The 15,101-nt window shown below is 48.9% G+C and overlaps 1 protein-coding gene across 1 annotated transcript in view; it reads right to left on the bottom strand.

Annotated features, from left to right (window-relative positions):
• Positions 1 to 15,101, bottom strand: part of ADAP1 (ArfGAP with dual PH domains 1) — a 48,290-nt gene that overhangs the window by 8,857 nt on the left and 24,332 nt on the right. The gene's annotated exons all lie outside the window — the stretch shown is intronic.

Genomic DNA, 15,101 nt, shown 5'->3' with positions numbered 1-15,101 from the left:
GCAGAGTGTGCTCCCCTGTCCTGTGGGATCCAGCAGCTCCTGCTGCATGCATTCCCAAAAACCCACCCTGTCACTGCCCAGAGATGCAGATGGGAAACTCCAAACCCTCAGTTATCCCAAGCTCACAGCCAGCACTGGGGGATGACACACCACTGTCTGCCTAATCCTTCCACCTCCAAGCTCTCTCCATCCCTCCAGTGCAGAAGTGCTCCACACCACCCGAGCATCATCATCATTACCCATGTGCACCAGTCCAGCATCCCAGGGGACCTGGATACATCAGGGTAATGACAAGACAAATTTTTTTATCTGCCCCACCCATCCAGCTTGGGACAGTCCTCCCCAAAGCCAGGAGCAGCCTCAGCTCATCCAGTCCATCAATTCAACCTCATCCCACCATGGGCTTGCTAGGAACCTTTCTAGCAAAAAGCCCTGCTGGAGGACAGTGTCAGAAAGGAAAGAACCCACAGTGAGCGGGATTACCCCAAGCTGGAAAAAGGGAAAGCAGCCAAGGAAGGCACCAAAGCCCAGCCAAGGGCAGCTGCACCACACAGCAGAGCAGGCACAGCCAGGCTGCTGTGCTGGTGTCCCCAGCAGGGCAGAGCTGCCGGGGAAATGAAGCTCTGCCTGACACAGAGGCAGATGCTGCTCCCCGCCAGGCTCTATCAGCAAACCCCTCTGTAGCTTGTAGCAGGCTGTACAGGATGGAGCTGAGCAGGAATAATGTCTCTGTGACAGCAGACAGACAGGCAGGAGGTGATGCCCAGCTGATCTGTTTCTAACGTGGCAGATTTGGAATGTGAAGCAGAGATGCTGCCGGGCTCTGGTGATGGCTGACTGCTCCCCTGAATGGCAACACGTGCAGCAGCTTTTCCTCAGAGTGTGGGCTTGGAAACCAAGGACAAGTGGTTTCTGTTCCTGAAAGGTGCTGGGCTTTAATGCCAAGCCAGTTGGAGCAGCAGGAGAGCACTTCAAAAGCTGCTGCTATTCACTCAGCTGAGCAGCAGAGAGGGTTTTGGAGCTTCTCCTGCCTGGCATTTGAGGAACACTGATGTCTCCTAGAGGCTGGGGAGAGCTGGCCTGGAGGAAAGGGCATCAAACAATAGGACAGGGATACCTCCAAATGCAAACCTGGGGTGATGCAGGAGGAAATCCCACCTTTTCCTTAGGGAATCCCCACCTGGGCTTTTCTTGGCTCCAAGAGTGGAGCACACAGAGCTCAGTTCCTGGTGGCCTCACCTTGGGCAGCTCCTGGCTGTGGGTCTCACCCATTCATTCATCCATTACAAACACAGGATTGGTGAAGGATGCTGCAGGCATTCCTGATTCTACTTGCTCCCCTCTATAACACTGTTTTTTGGTTATTATTCTTAGCACTTAAGGGATGAAGAATAAAATTACACTGCGCCTCCCCAAAGATAATCTCAAATCATTGCAAATCTGTAAAGTCCACCTAACACTTAACCCTGGCAGATGGGCACCATAATGGCTATATATAAAGAGAGAGAAGTCCAGAGAGGTTTGCTGATCTGCCCAGCACAAGGCTGTGAGCCAAGGTCAAAATCAGGCTGGAAACCCAATTTTCCCTGCCCTCTTACATAGGACATTTCATCATTTTGATCTCATCTTTCCAACTTCTTGTGTTAAAAAGACAGGTTCTCAATTTCACTCTAAGGAAGAGTTGGAAATACACAACAAAACTTCTGTGGTTCACATGTCAGCTCTTCCCAGGACAACCCCCTCAGCAAAAGAGCTCCTGGCTGCTCTGACAAAGCCAGCTGCTGATTTCAGTGTACTTTGGTACAAATTTTAGCTTGCTTCTTTTCTTTTTCTTTCTTTCTTCCTCCCTCCAGGGCTGCATCCTCAGGAGCTGCTGCTCCTCTGCTCTGCCCAAACCTGCTGCCTGCACCCCTGTCAGCATCCATCAGTGCAAACCACCGTGAACAGGACTTGAACCCAACGTGAACCCACACAGGTTCCCCAGGCAAACTGTGTGTCAGCAGGATGTGTCCTCACAGTCCTGATCTCAAGGGCTGTGAAAACAGCCAGAGAAGGTGCTGAGAAACAAAACTGCAGGAGGCTCAACAGGGAGTAGATCTCATACTGCAGGGCATGGGAGGTGGAAAAGAAACCCTCTCTTCCTTGTCTCATGTGCCACAACACCTTAGCAACATGGTTAGAGGTACCTGCTCACATTCAGATGTAGAGAGGTGGCCAGGCCCTGGCACAGGTTGCCCAGAGAAGCTGTGGCTGCCCCTGGATCCCTGAAAGTGTCCAAAGCCAGGCTGGATGGGGCTTGGAGCAACCTGGGATAGTGGAAGGTGTCCCTGCTCATGGCAGGGGCTGGAATTGGATGGTCTATAAGGTTGTTTCCAACCCAAATGGTTCAGTGATTCTGCTGTTCTGCTTCTGTTGAAGCTACATGACCAGCAGTCCTACACCACCTGCTGGTTGCTGCTGTTGGACCATCAGCATGGTGTCACCAGCTTTGCTTCCTCTCCCAAGGCACAGAAAGAGGGATGGAGCCACCTGCCATCACCCCATGGATCACCAGCACCTAACCATGAGTGCAAAAAGCACTACCTGGGGAAGACCTGCTAAAGAAATGCCACTGTCACATTGCCAACACTGCTGCTGTCACGTTGCCTGCATCACTTCTGCCACCTGCCAAGGAGCAAAACCAACCACTTGCTTCTGATCACTGGCTGCTCTGGCACAAACCTGTGACACCTGCAGAAGCCCCACTGAGCAGTGTCAGTCAGCCAACAAATGGCACAAGATACAACCTGAAACCACACAGCCCAAATGGGTATTCCTGACCCGTTTGCTTGCCAAGGTAAAATGAGGAACTGTCACTTCCACACTCACTTCATCCCCACAGCTAAAACTGGGGGCAACAAAAACAGAGTCACCAAGTTGGCTGACAGCTCAGGTGGGCTGGAGATCCTCCAAGCCACCCACTAGGACCCACTGGGTGCTCTAGTGTAGCCCAGCCTTCCCCTGGCTGAGAGGCTGCAGAGGAAGCAAGGGAGAGGGTTTTATATCAAGAACATCTGTTGTAGCCACCACCTTTCCACCTGACTTCTACCAGCATTTGGTTCAAGTTCCCCATTTTAAGGAAGAGGGATATTGCTACTTCCCCACCTCAGAAAGCTGTTTGGTGCTTAGTTAATGATGGGGGTTTTGGTCTCTGAGAATGTGGATTATAGAAAGTACCCAAAATTACTTGTTCAGTTTTAGCCTTTGTTCTCAGAGAAGAAAAATCCCTCCTGCAAGGAGGACAATCAGACCCACTAGCTTGCAAAAACCAACCTGCATGGACTTTGCTTCTGTCATCTTAAGGTGTTATAAATTGGGAAAATATCTGATCTTCAGTTTCCTTGTCTATTCCACAGTTTCACCTGGAAAAAGGCACCAGAACTACTTGTTCCCATGACATTTCCAGGGCTGTCCCAGGCTTTTAGAAGAAACCTGAGTGTACCCAAAACTGAGCACAGCAACAGAGCCAACACCACACAAATACATCACTGTGTGGTTTCTTGCAAGACAAAGCATGGAGGGGCTGAATAGGAGAAAAAAAAAAAAGTATTTGTGAGTGTAATCCAAGAGAATCACATTTTCCTAGAGTTCAGGCAGGGCACCTCCTCCTACAGAAGGCAGTTTTCCTTCCTCCCAGCAGTTAAAGTGCATTGACCCCAATTCAGAGCTCTGGAGAAGATTCAAACCCAATTCCCTCACTTTGCTGCTAAAATTGCAGGGTATGTATCTCCACTCCTCTGTGTGTCAGAGCTGAGCAGGCTGCTCTATTAGCACTGTGAGATGTTAATTGAGGCAGAACAGGGGACAGGCACCCACTGGACATGGTGTGCCCACCTTTTCAGAGAGGTTAAGGAACTGCATAATTATCTGAAAGAGTTGAGTGCAGAATCACTGACATCCCACATCACCTCTGACCCAGTGTTAAAACCTCCTTTTTAAACAAAGAGTCTGAAGGACGTTCCTTCTGAAATAAACCCACAGTCAGAGGGTTGGATGGAGAAGGTGGCATATTCTATATTTTCCCTCCAAACTGGACTTTGAATGGGATTGCAAAAACAACTGTGCACCTCTTGTTTGGCCACATCAGTGCAAATTTGGTTTGGTTTGATTGCTCTAAGTTATAACATTTCTTCCCACAGCATTCAGCCACCATCAAAGCAAGTCATGTCAATGACTTCAAATTGATTTTTAAAATAATTTGCATTCCAATAGAAGTCATAAACCAAGGAATAGTAAGTTTTCTCGTGGAGAAAAAGCACCACTCTTTGTCCAGATCCTCCCACACACAAGCAGGGTCCAGGCTGGTCCAACCCCTCAGAGCTTGCACCTTGCACAGCACCAGCAGATTGCTTTTTTTGCCTAGTTTTTTTTGCCTGTTTGCAGCTGTGCTGAGGAGCTCCTAACTTCCCTGCAATAATTCTTCAGTCATCTCTGGATACCACACTTCCTGCCAGCCCCACGTGGAGCAGTGCAGACACAGCCATGCTGGAGCTGTCAGCATCCCCACGGCAGGAGGGACCTGGGAGGTTTGATGTTGAGATGGGAATCCTCCCCCAGGTGTCCTCCTGACCTGACCAGGTGAGAAGCCACCAGGAGCTGCTGCTGCCTGTGCAGAGTTAGTTATTTGGCAATGAAAGCCCCAGCAAGCAGCAAATGAGGATGTGTTGGGTGATGCTACAGCCCAGCACACCTGGGAGGTCACTTCTTGGTGCACCTAAGGCAAGGTGGGCTCCTGGCATGGCTCAGCTCACACTCAGGCTGAGGAGGGAATGATCTCCCTTCCCTGCCATGAAGACAACTCTTTTTCCCTGGTTAAGACACCACATCCTCTTCACATCTCACCCAGACAGGCAAAAACCCCCAAGACTCCCAAGTGCAGCACCCTCACACCCACACCAACCATCTCCTCGTGTTTTAGAGGCACAAAATTTCCCAGCTCCCAATCAATCAGTCCTCTCTTAACGAGCACTTAGCATCCAAATTACCTTTCCTAAAGGCCATTTTGCAGAGAAGGGTTTCCTGTTGTCATCCAGTCTGCCTCTGCTGCCTTCCAGGAGCTCATAAAACAATTATTGTCCCACTGCATTGTCGCCTCAGCCATGGATGCAAGCAGCTGATGAGATTGATTGCTTCCACAATACCCAATTAACCCACTCACTCTGCAAACGATTGACTTAATCAAAGGCAATTAGCGCTTGAATGGCTACAGCAGACAGAAAGCCAGGATTTAGTGGATGATTCAGATGACATCGCACAGACATCTCCTTGGCCTTCTAAGGGAAAACATCTTCACTACTGCTCAGCTCAGAGCTGGAAGTAGATGAAACCTCAGGTTGGTGGTGTGAGGTGGCCCAGAAAACACAGGGGAGTGGGAACACACACTTCCCTTTACTGACAGAAGGGGAACTTGCAATGATTGATGTTCCCTTTTTCCTGTTTCTTCTGCTCATGCAGGGCCCAGAGCACCAACCAGTTGACCAGACCTCAATGACCAACAGGGTCCTGAAATGGTAACTCGCCTGACAGTCTGGACAGTCAGGTCCAGTCCTTTGAGCAAAGTCAAAACTGTTTAAAAAACCACCTTCAATACTGATTCCTCTCACAATGTAAAAAAGATACCCCAAAAGATTTGGTTTGGAGGCAGGACCATATCTCTGTAGAAATACAGGTGTCAGTGTCCTCAGGGACTGTTTTCCCTCTAAACAAATCACCCCAAACTGGCACAACCAAGACAGGATGAAGTCTCACCATGGGAAGGTCAAGGAGAGAAACCCATGTCACCTAAAACAGAGGACAGAGACCATTTCAGGTCATGTGAAGCCAAGCGTGGAAAACCAATTCTCCAGATCACTGCAAAAAGACATCATCATCTTGCTTCGTCTTGAGCAACAAAACCATTATAATAGAAAAAGGTTCAAGTTCCCAGCTGCTTGGATCAGTATGGAAAATGGAGCCAAATCCATCTCTATGGAAAGATCATGGGGCTGAGATTAACTACACCCTGAGATCCTGAGGCTGACAGAGAGAAGATGAGGTCTGTCCCACCCGTGGCATTTAAATGCAATGTCCTTCCCTGGCTTTCCAGACCTAGTCAGTCGTGAATACACTTGCACTGGTGGCTCACAGCTGAAAATCCAAATTGCTTCCAAGCAAAGCCCCAATAATAAAGCCGAAATCCATTAAGCCTGTGATGTTTGCCAGTATTTAAATCTGATTAAAATTGTACATGACACCACTAAGCTGAACAGTCAGAAAACACCCCTGTCAAGTCTGATGTTTCTCCGTGTAATCCAGACCCCCCTTCTTTCACCGGGTTGTCAGCTAAAAGGAGCCATAATAAGAGATCATGTACCTAATCCAGCTCCCTAAGCTGTTTTTAACTGGTTTCTTTAATCACATGTTATGATTCCCCACGGAGCAGCTCTCAGGTGACAAAGACATTAGCACAGTCAGTCATCCTCCCGGGAGAGATCTCAGATGGGATCCTCTTGCCCCTTGTGCCGACTGAGAGCAGCAGGAATGAGACACTCAGGTGCCTCTGCAGAGCTTGGGAAGCCATCAGTGGGATAAGAAATGGGAAATCACGGCAGCAGGGGCTGGCAGCCACTGGGCAAGCAGGCTAAGGTGGTGCAGAGGACACTCATCAGAGTAAAAAACTTCTTTTAGGAGAGTGATATTGATCTCCTGGTGAGCACTCACCTCACCTGAAAACACTGCTGGGAACAAGCATCAGGAGCAAACACCAAATTGCACAATTCCCAAGTCTTCACCTGACTGCTGCAGGCATAGCAGGTTTGATAAAGAAGACAGCCACATCCTCCCTTTTATCAGTTTGTCGTATAATTGACCATCAATACACTACAACTTCCGTGGTAACTTAATTACTGAGCAAGTGTTTACATATTAAAGATAAGACCACAGCTGGCTGCAGCAGCACAATTCGATTGTATCTGCTGGGAGATGTTACAACCCCTTGCTACAGAAAATGTCTTTACTGGAAGCCTTGCACTTACATTGCTGAGAATTGAATGCAGAATCTAATTTTACTTGGAAATCAAATGCTTCCTCTTCGAGTGGCATCCTCGCAATACCCACCTGGGAGCTGCTGGCTGCTTGGAGAAAAAAACCCCTTACAGGTAAATAACCTTCAGGTTTTGATCTTTTGAAGCCAGTCTTTCATAATAAAAGGCAGATGAAAGCTGGGAGGTTCCCAGTGTGATGTTCATCCCATTTCTCAGCACTGAGTGCACTCAAAGCCTGATTTAGCTGGAAAGCTGGGCGAGAAAGCGTTTAAGGGCAGGCATGTGGTACTAGCACAATAACATCCTGCAGCAGCTCGCTTCAGGAGCTGAATTCTGAGAGCAAAACCACTCCCAAACCACAGGGCAAGGATCCTCCTTGGGCATGACACAAACACTTCAAAAAATCCTCGCCGCAGCCACTGTGAGTTACTTGCCCAAGGCTACACAGGAAGGTGTCCTGCAGCTTTTCTCCCAGCACCTGGAGGAGCCACTGCCACTGTCCCACACCATCACCCTGCCCAGGGCTGCCCACACTGAGCTGGACCTCTGCAAGGTGAGGCAGAACCCACCTGCAGCCCCACATGCAAGTGCAGTGGCTCATGCAGAAAGCAAAGAGACACTGAAAGAGGATGAGGAACCTTGGCAGCCTCCACATGCTCCACAATGCCTTCACCAACCTGGAGCTGCTACCTCAAAACACCTGCACAGCACCAGGAGCCACCTGAAGGTCTGGGTGTTACACAGACATCCTCAAACCACACCTATGGGATCAGGCTGAAACAGTCTCCCAGCCTGAGGAGCTTTAGATGGGTCTCTTCCCCACACAACAAATAAAACCTCAGCTTGGGCAGCTGCTCACACAGATCAGTCCAAGGATGAGATGAATTTAAACCCCCAACAGAGCTGGAGAGAAGTCAGCAGAGAAGTTCACCACAGACTTTAGATGGGTTTAGGACTCTCTGTTCTGGGGCATCCTGGAATAAAGCATTCCCCACGTAGGCAGCATTTCCATGCAACCATAAATCACAGAAACCCATTCTCACATGCACCTAACATTCCTCTTTCTTTGCTTTGAAGAGAAAGCCAAATGGCTTCGAGCAGATCTGCTGCGGGGCTGCTAATGGCTCCTGAATGCCTTTTACTGAGTGTTCAATGCATTTACAGTGAAAACTTCATACAGGAAAGGAGAATTTTTTAATTTAGGACTCGTTTCTTCCCTGGCTGCTGGTGTTCCAGCTGTCCCAGAAATCAGCTGGCACACGATGCTCTGGCAGCTGTGCTGTCAAGGGAGGAGCATTTGCCAAAGCAGCCACAACCTCCAGGTTGAACAAGGACATTTGCACACCTTGATCTTTCTAAAACCATCACCTCCCCTTCCCTGCAACAGCATAATCCCACTTAATGAACTCCTGGATTTGTATAAATCGAGGCTAAATTCTGCCTCAATAAATAATTGACTGAAACTCCCACTGACTTTGCTAGGCTAAAATTTTTTCTTCCACCCTCTGCAGCACATGAAAAGTTTGAAATTCACTCCCTGCTGAGCAGCCTCCTTGTCTTTCAGGTATTTTGGGGATATGCTGTTTGTTCCTGCTATGCCACATAACCATGTCCCTCAGGGGCTGCCCTGCTTACAGAACTGGAGGAGGCTGCTGGGTCTGCACCTCAACAGCAGCAGCATTTATAAATCCAGTCCTATTTACCCAGCTGGGGAGGCATCTCCCTGCCCCATTTCAGGGTGAGCATCTCAGAAGTGGGGTGTGAACAACTCTGCTGCAGCCTTCCCTGCTGCACCGGAGATTTCAAGGTGAAAAGTCGGGTGAGCTCACTGTAGGGAGAAAATGCAGGTGGATATGGGCTGGTGTGGGTAAGAAAGAAGCATCAGCAAATGCTGGTGCCTCTGAGTCGAGGCTGATCTAACTCAGCTACATCTCTGGCAAACTCCAGAAAAAGACATGACCTCACCCTGGAGAATGTTCTCTATCTGGTGAGAGACAGAAACCGCCCGACCCTACGCAGGTCTCCAAAGGAAAACGGATCTTTCTTTAGTAGAAATTTAATTAAGCTACCACGAGTTGCCATGAAAACAGCCTTTTCCAGTTCTTTGCTATCCTATTGCTTCCTAGTCCGCTCCCTTCTCATTAGGGGAAGAAAGATGCCCCAGCCTTTTGGTCCTGTATCATTACTCAGGGAATGTGAATGTGCACAATATAAAATCACTGAGAAACACCAGGCCTGGGGCACCAAAAACTACCCTCACGAAGCATAGGAAATACAAAGGAATTGTTCTCCCATTCTTTCTTTAAGTATTTATCAACCAAGACATGGAGAACAAGCCTTATACTTCTCTCCAGCTCTCTCCAGTTGGTATAGGTCCATTTATTGACTGCAAAAACTCAAGGTTACAGGAACAGGCAGCCTGAGCAATATCAAAAATACACTATTTCAAGCTGTTTGACCTCAAATAGGGAAAGCTCAAGGACAGGAGTGAGTCAAGATAATTATAGCTGGGGTGTTTCACACATTGATTGATCTTATAGTCTATCCCCACCAGCTGGACTGACTCTCCTAGGGAACACTGACAGCTCAGGGCATCCCCAGGGAGCATCCAGAGCAAAGCCCAAAACACAGGCAAAAATTCAGCTGCCAGGGGCTGGAGGGGCTCAGACCACCTCACCCATGAGAAACTGCACTAGTTCAGCAAATTCAGCAGACCTCAGACTGACCACAAATTCAGTGCTTTTGATTTGAGTTGATACATGTAAATATTTCTGTTAAGGATGACACAAAATGAAACAACAATTCTTAGGTGTGGTTTTTTGAGGGGGGGGGAAGAAACCCTAATGAAACACTTTGCACAAGGTCCTTAGATGGAAAAAAAAATAAAGACCAACCCCCAGCTATTTAAAATTTCATGGGGCAGCCCTTACCCCTTTCAGCAAGGTTCATTCCCATGCTGCTCTGCTTCCCCTGCATCGAGCATTGCTGCATTACTCCTTGCACGAGAGCTGCTGCTCCTTGGCTAATTATAGAAGCTTGGATCAGAGCTATGCTGAAGGCAGCTCGACAGAACCAGCTGTTAAAATTACAGCTGGATCCTAAACTAGCTGTGAACATCCAGCTTCAGCTCACAGTGGTGCTCCCCCTTCCCAGAGCTGGCTGCCAACGCCTTGCTTGGCTGACTGCTCTTCCTCCTCTAAATTCAGACCCACAGGTCCTCACCTGCAATTTTTGGCTGCCTAAATGCTGTTCTGCTTTAGGGGAGCTGAAGACATCAGAGTATTTCTCTTTGCTAGATGTTTTTCTTCCTACAGCAGCTATCTGTAAGATCCATCACCGCCCCATCACTTTGTCACTGCAATGTTCATGGATTTCCTGGAAAGCATAACAGCAGTGGCTGGCCTCTTGCCATAGCTCAGAGAGATAGAAAAAATAAAAATGCACTGAATTTAACTCTAAAAGAGGAGTTTTTGCATTTGGAGCCCTCTCCTTTGCCTTCTGGTGGTGACTTTGTCTCCTTAGCAAGGCTGGGAAATGGTGCAGTATGTTCCTTTGATTCCCACGGAGCCCCAGGAGGCAGCAGTGCTCTTTCGGAGGGGTTTGTACCAAGTCTGAATCAGCATTTCCACACAGCTCCTGAAAGGCACTGAAAGCTCCTGGTCATATGATGGCAGTCCTGTGGGGATGTCAGCACAGCCTGGCGTGGCAGAGATGCCACATGCAGGTCCCTGTCACAGGCCTGCTCCCCTTGCATGAGAAAAAATAATAGTCAGATAAACACTGTGACCTACCCTTGTATCCTCCTCCTGAGGTTAGTTTGTTAACTAAACTCAGCCCTTTGATGTGCCTTGTCTTCACTGCAGCAAGGTCTGGGGTTGAGGTTTGCACCTTTTGTGCTGTGAGGTTGCTGACAGAGAGTGAGGCTGAGCAGGACTCACCACAGGCAGCTCTCCAGAAGATCCCCTTCCCTCCCCAGCCCTGCCCTGGACCTGCTGAGGATGCTGCACTGGGTGCTGTCAGTCTGGCTGGGGATAAGATCTGCTGCTGCCTTCCTGAGTGGATTTTTTCAAGTGGATCCATTTCCTTCCAAAGCAATTTGGCTCAGTATTTGTTCACTCACTGCATGAGTTTTTGCCCTGCTCTGGGTGAGGCTGCAGAGAGCAGAAGTGACCTGCAGAGCATCACCCCCTGTCCACTTCCCACAGCAGCAGTGCCAGGGCACACCAGGGCAGAAGAAGAAGCAGTATTTTGTTTTAAAGCAATGACTGCATTTCCCTCAAACCTCCAAAGAGAGCATGGGGAGAGGTTTCTTGGAGCAAGTCCTGAAACAGAGTTGTGTAATGTTAAATGCATAAAGGATGATACTGGGAAGACATGAAAAGGAGACTGAGCATCAGCAAGGGTGTCCCATCTGCTCCAACTGAACATACTTTTCTGTAGACTTTCCTCTTTCAACCATTTCACTGTTTCTCCAGAGCCTTCCATCTTAAACTCTTCCTCCTATTAGACAAAAGGGTTTTTGGGAAAAAGGAACCAAACAACCCCCTTTTCTGCACCCAAAATCTCCAGCACAAGTGCCAGGGCACAGATGCCAGAATCACACACCCCCACCAGGGTCTGCCCTGCTCCTGGGGCTACAAACATCACACCTGACACACACCAGGTGCTGCACAGGTGAGGGGCGAGCCTGGGGGCTCAGAGCCACCCAGAGGGGCTGAGCAGGGTGTGGGGAGGGGGATCAGCCCCCCTGAGCCTGGCTCCCAGCGTGACTCACGTCCTGGCTGGCGGCTGATGTCAGCGCTGGAGAACAGAAGCCTCTCTGTGGCTCGGCAGCATGAGCAGGAGGTTTCCGTGCCAGGCAAGGTTGCTTGCTGGAGGGATGCTTGTGCTTTAACCCACTCCTGACAACAGCACACCAGCCTCCTGTGAGCTAGTGCTGGGCTGGGAGAGTTTGCATTTCCATCCCAGCCCTCTGCTACCTGCCCTCTGATGAAACCCTCTCTGGACAGGAGCTGCTTTTTGGGGCATCTGTACAGCACCCAGAGCACATCATGCTCTTGTGCACCCTTGGAATGCTAAAATGTTCCTTTGAAAAGCAAACAGTGGGGGTTGCATCCCTTTTGGAGAGGGCTAGAGCCCCACTGACACTTGGCCTGAATCCTGCATGCCTCCCTCCATGCTCCCCACTGCTCCAACCACCCCAAAGAGAAGCATCAGCAGAACCTGCCCAGCACCAAGCTCATGGCAGGCTGCAAAACCCAGCCAAGAAGCCAAATTCCCTGCTACAGTCCCTGCCTGCTGCAGGCTGTGATGCCAATCACTCGATCCTCTGGGACACTGAGACAGGGCAGAGGTCTGTGCCAATGAGGTGCAGCATCCCTGTGCTCCTCATTCAGACAGAAATCCAGCCTGGTCAGAGATCAGCCCCACCTTCAGCTGCCCTGGGAACAACCCAGCAGAGGAGCTGCTCCTGGGGGCAGCTGGGAGGAGTGAAAAGGCAGAAACTTTGGGACTCTGCAGCCAAGCCCTTCCAGACAAGGGCAGGACTGATTTGTAACCCAGTTTTGCTGAAATCCCGTAAGAGCCAAACCTGGTGCTTTGGTTCAGCCAAATCCCAGAATCATCACTGGGAATTTACTGGAAAGGGTGATTTAACAGAAACACCAGTGATGCAATCCCAGAAGCACTCCAAGCACCAACATGCACTGCAGGGAGTTGGTGTCATGATATTCTACCACAAAACATCTCCTCCTCCATGCCCAAATCTCTGCTTGGCAAAAGTCAACATGAGCTCTCAACAGAATACCAGGCTACCCTGATTTTTGCTGCTTTTTAACCATGCTGCCATTATTTTTTTATTTCCATCTCCAGGTCTATGATTCCATGAGGAATCTTCTCACAGGGATGGGAGAGAGGGGCTAAGAGAGCACAAAAAAGCATTCCACAGTGAGGGATGCTCCACAGTCCCCGTGACAGCCACATCTTCCCAACGCACACTGCTGCCCTGAATCACAAAAACAAGCACTTCCCATCAGTGAGGGACAGAGCAGAAAATTATGGAGCTTCTCTCAAAGCCCTGCTCTAATACTTGAGCCTTTCAAGCATCAGAAGAGAATTTAATCCATTTTACAACTAGCATCAGATAACAGTGACATTAAAAAGCAGTCAGAGCCAAGCTGCAACTTCTTTTTGAGGCTATTAAGTAGAAATAAATTAACTCATTTCTTTATATTGAAAATTCTTCTCTACGGTCTAAGATCAAGGCCTGCTAAAGCTTTTGACAGCTCTGTTTGCCCATCAGCCACATCTGCACTGAGGTTAAATAGAGATTTACACTCACAGAAACTTCTGAAAAACTCAGACCTTTGGATGGAGATGCCTCTGAGGATCCTCAGAGTTCAACTCACAAAATGTTAAAAGAGTCAGTTATAATTAGGCTTTTTCTACATTTCTATATATGGTGTAAATCAGGAGGCAAGCCACTGGCATTACAGGAAAAGTGCCAGCAAAAAAGCAGAATAAGAAGAAAATAAACTCTTTATTTGCATGATACTATTCACTTTACAGACACATAACACAGCCAGGGCTTTAAAGGCCATTTATGAATTTGCAGCATTACGTGGCACTAAAGCTTTTACTCTGGTATTCAGAGTCCAATATGACCTGCTGTTTACACAGAGACATTTCCAACCTCTCTGCCCTCCCCAGAAATCCCTCAGCTTTGGATCCATCAGCACAGACACTGCTCTGCACAGATTCTCCACCACTTCCAACACCGAGCAGGGAGCTCAGGCTGGAGACTGAATTTGTCCAACAAAGTGCTCACAGCCCAATTACAAACCTCTCCGAGCTGCCATCGTAAAGGCAGTGACAGGAGCAGGTGGAACTGCTCGGATACTCGGACATTTGGACACTCGGACATTTGGACACTGGGTTGGTGCTGCAGCCCCTCGAACAAAGGGCAGGCGGAGCCACGGCGGCTTTGCTGCCACACCAAAGGCTATTTTTAGCACGAGGAGATGCTGTAAGCTCATAAGGGACTGGGGGAAGGGAGGAAAGGTTTAAGAGAAAGATACAAAAAAAATAGATGCTGAAGTATTTCTGTACCTTGTCAGGTCAGAGAGGCAGAGCACTGCCCTGCACCAGGTACAGCCAGCCTCGCCCCAGCATGGAAATGATGGTGAATTTTTTCATACACACACCAACCCCAAAGCAGGAAAACACCACCCTGAAAGGCACTGGGATGCTCCTGCATCCTGTTCCTCCCTGTGCAAGCCAGGCAGGTGACCTTGCTCTGCATCATGGCACTCTCCCCAGGACAAACTCAGCGAGATGCTGCTGATAACCCTCGACATGGTTGCTTTTATCTCCTGGTTTCTCTTATGGCTCCTGTGAGCTCTGTTTCCTAAGGAACCAAGGCTTATGTGAGCACTGTTCATCCATCTCTCCCTCTGGCTTCTCAGCATCCTGGATAATTTCAGCCAGATGTGGCTCCCTGTAGTTGCTGAACACTCCACCCCTTCTTGCTTTTAAAGCAATGGGATAATTTACACACTTAAAAAATCATCCTCATCCCTGCGTTTTGCAGAACCACGCCTGCAGTGGGGCACTGCCTCTCCTCTGAGGGACATCTGCCTGCTCTCACCTTACACCCACCCATCCTGCTCTGTGTTTGTGCAGAACTTAGCACAGCATCACCCTGACCACCCTCAGACCTTCACCTGGGAAAAACCAGGAGAGCTGCCCTGAGGATGGTGGAAATATAAAGAGGAACATCAGCCAAGGATGTGGGCTGCACTTGGGGAAAAACAACAGTGAAATAAATCTTCAAGCTGGTCTGCATGAGAGAAGCTGAGATGGCAGCTGGCTCCCATCCTGACCACACACATGAGCTGGCTCAAATCCTTCCCAGGGCTAAAAGCAGCTCTTGATTTAGCTGATAACACCTCAGCAAGCACAGAGTTTTGGTTCAACTCTTATTTAACATGTGTGCCTGCTGTCCTGTCAGCAGTTAAAGGATGCTACAGGAAGCACCTATGG

Source organism: Lichenostomus cassidix, chromosome 14 (assembly GCF_008360975.1).
Source record: "Lichenostomus cassidix isolate B80296 chromosome 14, HeHo_3.0, whole genome shotgun sequence".
NCBI lineage: Eukaryota > Metazoa > Chordata > Aves > Passeriformes > Meliphagidae > Lichenostomus > Lichenostomus cassidix.
This window is presented reverse-complemented; position numbering and strand designations above follow the sequence as displayed.